The 7,179-nt window shown below is 43.0% G+C and overlaps 1 non-coding gene across 1 annotated transcript; it reads left to right on the forward strand.

Moving 5' to 3' along the window:
- Positions 1-626: 626 nt before the first annotated feature.
- Positions 627-764, forward strand: LOC114815758. Its single transcript, XR_003763561.1, has one exon. It is a non-coding gene; the product is annotated as a small nucleolar RNA SNORA7 (small nucleolar RNA).
- The last annotated feature ends 6,415 nt before the right edge of the window (positions 765-7,179 follow it).

The following is a 7,179-nucleotide window of genomic DNA, read 5'->3' on the forward strand; positions in this document are numbered from 1 at the left end:
TCTAGTGGAAAGAGCACAGGCTTGGGAGTCAGAGGTCGTGGGTTCTAATCCTGACTCTACCCCTTATCAGCTGTGGGACTGTGGGCAAGTCACTTTACTTCTCTGTGCCTCAGTTCCCTCATCTGTAAAAGGGGGATTAAGCCCCACTTGGGACAATCTCATTACCTTGTATCTACCCCAGTGCTTAGAATGGTGCCTGGCACATAGTAAGTGCTTAACAAACACCATTATTATTATTATTATTTGATGCCTCACCCCCAGTGCTTACTGTATACAAAACACTGTACTAAGTACTTGGGAGAGTCTAATACAATAGAATTGGAAGACACATCCCTGTCCACAATGAGCTCACAGTCTAGATGGGGAGACAGACATTAATACAACTAAATTGTTGTGGGGCTGAGGATGGGTGAATACCAAGTGCCCAAGGAGTACAGATCCAAATACACAGACAATGCAGAAGGGAGGTAGATCACACAGAAGGGATGATGCTGGTGGATGACTGATGAGGAAACAAATTGGTGACTACTTTGCCTCCCTTTAAGTCTGAACAATAATGATGCCTGACTGCAGCTCGTTGTGGGCAGGGAATGTGTCTGTTTATTGTTGTATTGTAGTCTCCCAAGCCCTTCTCAGGATTGCAACTGGAGAGTTTCCAGTGCTCTACCATTCTCGACTATGGGAAGGAGAATCAAGCAGAGGAATACCCATTCCATTCCTAGCTTGGGTAGTGGCTAGCGAGGGGAAGGCAATCTGCTACAAGTCAAAACTCACCTGTGCTGGGCAGCAGAAGCATGGGAGAGAGTTGAGGGCGGAGATTCTAGTTTCCTGAGGAAGAAAGCAGTGGTAAACCACTTCTGTATTTTTACCAAGAAAACTCTATGGATATACTACCAGAACGATTGCCGATAGAAGTGGGGCCTTCTGGAGAGATGTGTCCATGGAGTCGCTATGGGTCAGAGACAACTCAACAGCATAAGACAAGGATCTCCCAAGCACCTAGTTCAAAGGTCTGTACAGTAAGTGCTCAATAAATACGATTGAATGAATGAATGAATGATGGAATCAATTAAGTGCTTACTGTATGTCAAGTATTTTGCTAAGTGCTACGGTAGATACAGGATAATCAGTTCTTGCCCCACCTGGGGCTCAGGGGTGGGCATCAGGAAGCTGGAATCTACAGGATGTCTCCTGTTCCTTCTTTATAACCTCTCATGACCCTGAAGAGTCGGAGAGGGACTTAAATGAAATATTGAATGATTAACTAATGAACAAAACTAGAGCCAGAAATTCAGGTATTTATTGGGCTGGGCCTATTGAGCTCATGTGGGTGAAGGAGAGAGAGAACTGGGGGGAGAGAAAGAGATAAGTCATATGGATATGTGACTGGTATTAAAAATCCTTCCCAGCTGTCCGTACTTTATAAGGTGTGAATTTAGGTGCTTAGGCAAAGTAGAAGTTGCTATAAAAATGAAGAGTCAGACAGATATCCTTGGACATTTAATATGTCAGAGGGGACTCAGATTTCCCTAGCCATTCGGTTCTGAGACAGACCCCTAAATTTTCCATGCTTCCCTCCATTAATATAATAGCGCTCTGGGGAGGGTTGGATAGTAAAACTTCTGAGAGTTTGTTACACAGTTGGCTAAAAATGATAGCATTTTCCTCATTTTTTCAGAAATTTGTGAAGGGAGAGTAACACCAGCATAAATTTTTTCTTTCATCCATGTCAGTGTAATAAAACCATTTTTCAACATCAGGATTTGACCTCCCAAGTCAATCTTCTTTTACTTGCAATTTAAGCAAGATTTTGAAGAGCAATAACCTGCACGCAGGGCCTCATTCTCATCTTTCCCACTGCCAACCCCTGGCTCACACACTTCCTCCTGCCTGGAACTCCCTCCCACTTCACATTCAGCAGACCACTCTTCTCCCCATCTTGAAAGCCCTTCTGAATCACATCTTCTTCAGATTAATCTATCATCCCCCCACCCTATTTCCCCCAATCCTGCCACTTCACTTCCAAAGGACTTAGGTACTCACCCCCACCCCTGACACTGGTTGTACTTAATGTCTATATCCTTATACACTATTGCTTCCCCCTACCTGAAATGTATTTTAGTGCCTGTCCCCCATTTAGATTGTAATTGCCTTGACGGTTCATTTTTTCAATAATTCAGTTGTAGTTTCCCAAGTGCTTACTATAGTGCTCTGAATACAGTGGAACTCAACAAATATTACCAACTGATTATGGTTGGAGTGTACTGCTGGCTGACTGGCTGGTTTGAGACTGACTGGAGTGTGCTGACTGGCTGGTTTGAGAAATAAGAAAGAAGCGTGTCTGCATGTAAGCCCTTTGAGATCAGAGAATGTCTGTTTTGCTTCTGATGTGCTCTCCCAAGCACATGATACAGTGCTCAGTAGACAGTAAATTGACTGATTGAGAGGGTTACCTAAGGAGGGTTCCAATTTTTTTTTACCGTAAATTTGCATCTGGTTGTCCTAGGATGCTCTCCAAGTCTCTCGGCCTTTTCAAACCATACGTACAATCTTTTGCAATAATGCTGAATAACCTTGTATGCCACCTGTCCAAGTTGTTTTGGTTGAAAGTTATTTTTTTCAAACTGCACGAACATCATCTCTTGAAGTTTAGTTTTATTAGTCATCTGCTCATCTAAGGTGTTACAAATTCCACCATTCCTTTCACTTTCCTTTTACTTTACACTTAATAAAAGGCTCTCCAGCTCTCGTCTCTGAAGCTTCTTTAACCTGTTTCTCAGGTGAGTAATCCACAGGGTAGCCAAGATGTGTTGGGAAGGGAGGGCTTCTAGCAGGTTTCTAGCGGGGCAATGGAATGAGATGGTTGAGCCAGACAGGGATCATAAATCTGGGACCCCAGCATGGCCCAGAGCCCTGGCACAAATCTGTTCAAACCTGTGGTATCTGAGTACCAAACTGGGCTGGTAGAGAACCTGAGCATCAGTGAAAGGAATCAGGGGTCTCTCCTAGGAGAGCTGCAGGAGGTTGCAAACTTTCCCGGCCTTGTCAGACCGAACCGGTACCTCTGGATTTGGCAATTCATAACTTCCAAATCTCTGGGATTAGCCTTTCAATGTCCTGGCACATGTAGGCTTGCAGTTTCCATTCGGAATCTGGGCTGTTGTGTTATTCTGGGCACGAGCTCTGGCCTGCTATGTATTACTTGATCAAACTTGGCTTCACTGACATCATCCTCTCCTGGTTCTCTTTCTATGTCTTTGGACACTACTTCTCGGTCTCTTTCATGGACTCCTCCCCTTCCTCCCACCCCCTAACTGTGGGAGTCCCTCAAGGTTCAGTTCTGGTTCCCCTTCTATTCTCCATCTGTACTCACTCCCTTAGAGAACTCAACCGCACCCACAGATTTTTGCACACACGGATGATTCCCAAATCTACATCTCCAGCCCTGATCTCTCTCTGTGTCCTCACATTTCCTCTGCCTTCAGGACAACTCTACCTGGATGTCTCATGTCTCTTCAAACTTACCATGTCCAAAAAAAAATGCCTCATCTTCCCACCCAAACTCTGTCCCCCCCATGTCTTTCTGATAACTGTTAACACCACCACTGTCTTCTCTATCTCACTAACCTGTAACCATGGCATGATCCTCGACTCATCTCTCTCATTTAACCCCCATATTCCATCTGTCACCAAATCCTGTCGGTTCTATTTTCACAACACTGCTAAAATCCGTCCTTTCCTCCCCATCCAAACTGTTTCCACACGGATCTAAAACACCTATCATATCCCCCCTTGCTAGTGCAACAACCTTCTTGCTGACCATCCTCCTTCCTATCTCTTCCCACTCCAGTCCTTATTTCACTCTACTGGCCAGATCATTTTTCTAAATAATGTTCTGCAGTCCTCAAGAACCTCCAAGTGTTGCCTGTCCACCCCCACATCAAAAGAAACCTCCTTACCATCCACTTGAATGCATTCAATAAGCTCACTTCCTTCTATCTCACCTCACTGATTTCCTAGTAATATTTGTGGTATATGTTAAGCGCTGACTATGAACCAAGCACTGAACTAAGCCCTGGAGTAAATACAAGATAATCAGGTACTACATGGGGCTCACAGTCTAAGCAGGACAAAGAATAGGGATTGAATCCCCATTTTGCACATGAGGGAACTGAGGCACAGGGAAGTTAAGTGGCTCCCAAGGTCCATGCTCTTTCCACTAGACCCCGCTAATTTTCTACTACAGCCGAGCCCGTGTACTTCCTTCCTCTAATGTCAACCTACTCACTGTATGTCAATCTCATGTGTCTTGCCACCAATTCCTTGCCCATAATCATTCATTCATTCATTCCATCATATTTATTGAGCTCCTACTAAGTACTTAGTAAGTACAGTACTGTACAGTACTTACTGTACTAAGCGCTTGGGAAGTACAATTCAGCAACAAAGACAATCCCTGCCCACAATGAGCTCACAGTCTAGAAGAGGGGAGGTCCACCTTCTGGCTTGGAACTCCTCCTTCATATACAGCAGACCACCACTCTCCCCACCTCCAAAACTTATTATTATAATCACATATCCACCAAGATAACTTTTCCGATTAAGCCCTCATTTCCCCTACTCCTTCTCCTCCTACATTGCTTATGCACTTGGATCTGTATTCTTTAAGCATTCGATATTTATTCCACTCAGCCCCACAGCACTTACATACATATCCATAATTGATTTTAACGTCTGACTCCCACTCTAGACTGTAAGCTCCTTTTGGGCAGGTAATGTGTATAACAACTCTTTTGTACTGTACTCTACCAAAAGCTTAGCATAGTATCTGCACACAGTGAGTGTTCAATATGATTGATTGATTGAATGAATCAAAGGTTAGTGTGATACTAGGACACAAGGACTACATTACATCAGAAATGACTGTAAATAGTAAATTTCCTTTTCACGCACCTGACCACCGGCTTTATTCGCTGTGCTATTTTTTCTGCTCCCCAAGTCACATCCTCCTTACAGTCATTCATTCATTCATTCAATCATATTTACTGAGTGCTTAGTGTATGCAGAGCTCTGTCCTAAGCACTTGGAAAATACAATACAGTAATAAAGACAGACAATCCCTGCCGACAAAGGGCTTGCAGTCTAGAGGATAATTAATAATAATTATGGTGTTTGTTAAGCACTGTTCTAAGCACTGGGGTAGATACAAGGTAATCAGATTGTCCTAGGTGGGGCTCACAGTCTTAATCCCTATTTTACAGATGAAGTAACTGAGGCACAGAGCTGTTAAACGGCTTCCCCAAGGTCACACAGCAGACAAGGGGCAGAGCCGGGATCAGAACTCACATCCACTGACTCCCAAGATCGTGGCTCTTTCCACTAAGCCATGCTGCTATGTCAGTGCTTTTGCACCACCTTAGGACCTTTGTAATCACCACTTCTATTTGAGCAATTCTTCCTCAAATTTGAAAACTATTTCATGTCTGTCTACCCTGTTAGACTGTAACTGTTGAGGGACCAAGCCTTCTACCCTTATTGTTCTTCCTTAACTACTTAATATGCTGCCCTGCACACAGTCAGTGCTCATAAGGACTCTTAATTGATTGCTGCCTATCTCACCTTTCCCCTCTTGCTTTCAAGAACACCACCTCCTCAATTAAAGTTAAATCACCCCATTAATAAAAAATAAAACTGTAAGGCCCATCTCTAATGTCAGGGAATGGGAGTTTATCTTCTCAACTATCTATTGGAAGACACCTTAAGAATTCAGGATGTTTGATTTCCACTCAGCTTCGACTGGCATTCTCACTCAGGCAATCAAGTCTTGGGTTCATGATGCTTCATAAACGTTCCAGGCCAACCAGCCAAGCCTCTTCCTCCAGATGTAGAGAATATTTATGGAGAATGACAAGTTTTTTCTAGGGCCTGATGTCTTAGGTACTCTGCCCCAAAGTGGTAGGAAAAGAAAAAAGAACAGTTACTTTTCAGCATCTTTTAAAAACACGTTTTTAATAAGTTCTGGGCTGTAATAGCAGAAAGGTCTACCCCTTAAAAAGAATCCATTATGAACAAGGCACTGTAATTGCCACTTAATTCACTAGAAGCTGGAGGTGAAAGGGCAGAAGGTTTTATTACTCCTTCTCCATTAGAATGGTGTATTATCCACCATATACATTAAACAAGTGTATCATTTGTTTGAATTTTACTTTTCAAAGCATTAATACCCCAGATTAGCATCTTCCTGCTTGTTTGTGAATTTTCATTGTTTATAACTATCTGAACATGGCATTCATTAGCCTGTTAATTACAGCTTCATTTGCAAGAACTTGCTTCCAATTAGCCTTAATGACATCACAGAGTCATTTTTCAAGGCTGCCATTTTCTACACAACCTTTTCCCATTTAAATGGTCTGCTGTTTTGTCTTAATCAAATTTAATAACAATAGCCTTGGTTTATAGGTGACATTTTAACCTTGAATAGTATTTTGCATTTATATTGGCAGGGAGCAGATGCTGAAAGTATTTGAACTCTTCGGTCTCCTGGAGAAGAGGGGAAGTTCACTATTTCTGAAAAATCTGACTTTTATGTATAAAATCAATTGATCGATCGTATTTATTGAGTGCTTACTGTGTGCAGAACACTATACAAGGCACTTTTTTAATGGTACTTGTTAAGAGCTTACTATGTGCCAGCCACTATACTAAGCTCTGGGGTGGGTGCAAACTAATCAGGTTAGACACAGTCTGTCAAACAGGGGATCATGGTCTTAATCCCCATTTTAGGGATGAGGTAACTGAGGCACAGAGAAGTGAAGTGACTTGCCCAAGGTCACACAGCTGACAAGTGGATCAGCTGGAATTAGAACCCATGTCCTTCTGTCTCCCAGTCCCTTGATCTATCCACTAGGCAACTCTGTTGCTCGGGAGGGTACAGTATAACAGAGTTGGTAGACGTGTTCCCTGCCCACTACAATCTTGCAGTCTAGAGAGGGAGACGGATGTTAATATAAATAAACAAATTATGGGTAGGTACATGAGTGCTATGGGACTGAGGGGTGAATAAAGGGTACAGATCGAAGTGCAAGGATGACAGAGAAGTGAGTGGGGGAAGAAATCTCTCACACTCCCTCCCCCTGCAAATCTTCACTACTGCCCCACAGAGACCTCCACTCTCTCAAT

Source organism: Ornithorhynchus anatinus, chromosome 12, assembly GCF_004115215.2.
Source record: "Ornithorhynchus anatinus isolate Pmale09 chromosome 12, mOrnAna1.pri.v4, whole genome shotgun sequence".
Lineage (NCBI taxonomy): Eukaryota > Metazoa > Chordata > Mammalia > Monotremata > Ornithorhynchidae > Ornithorhynchus > Ornithorhynchus anatinus.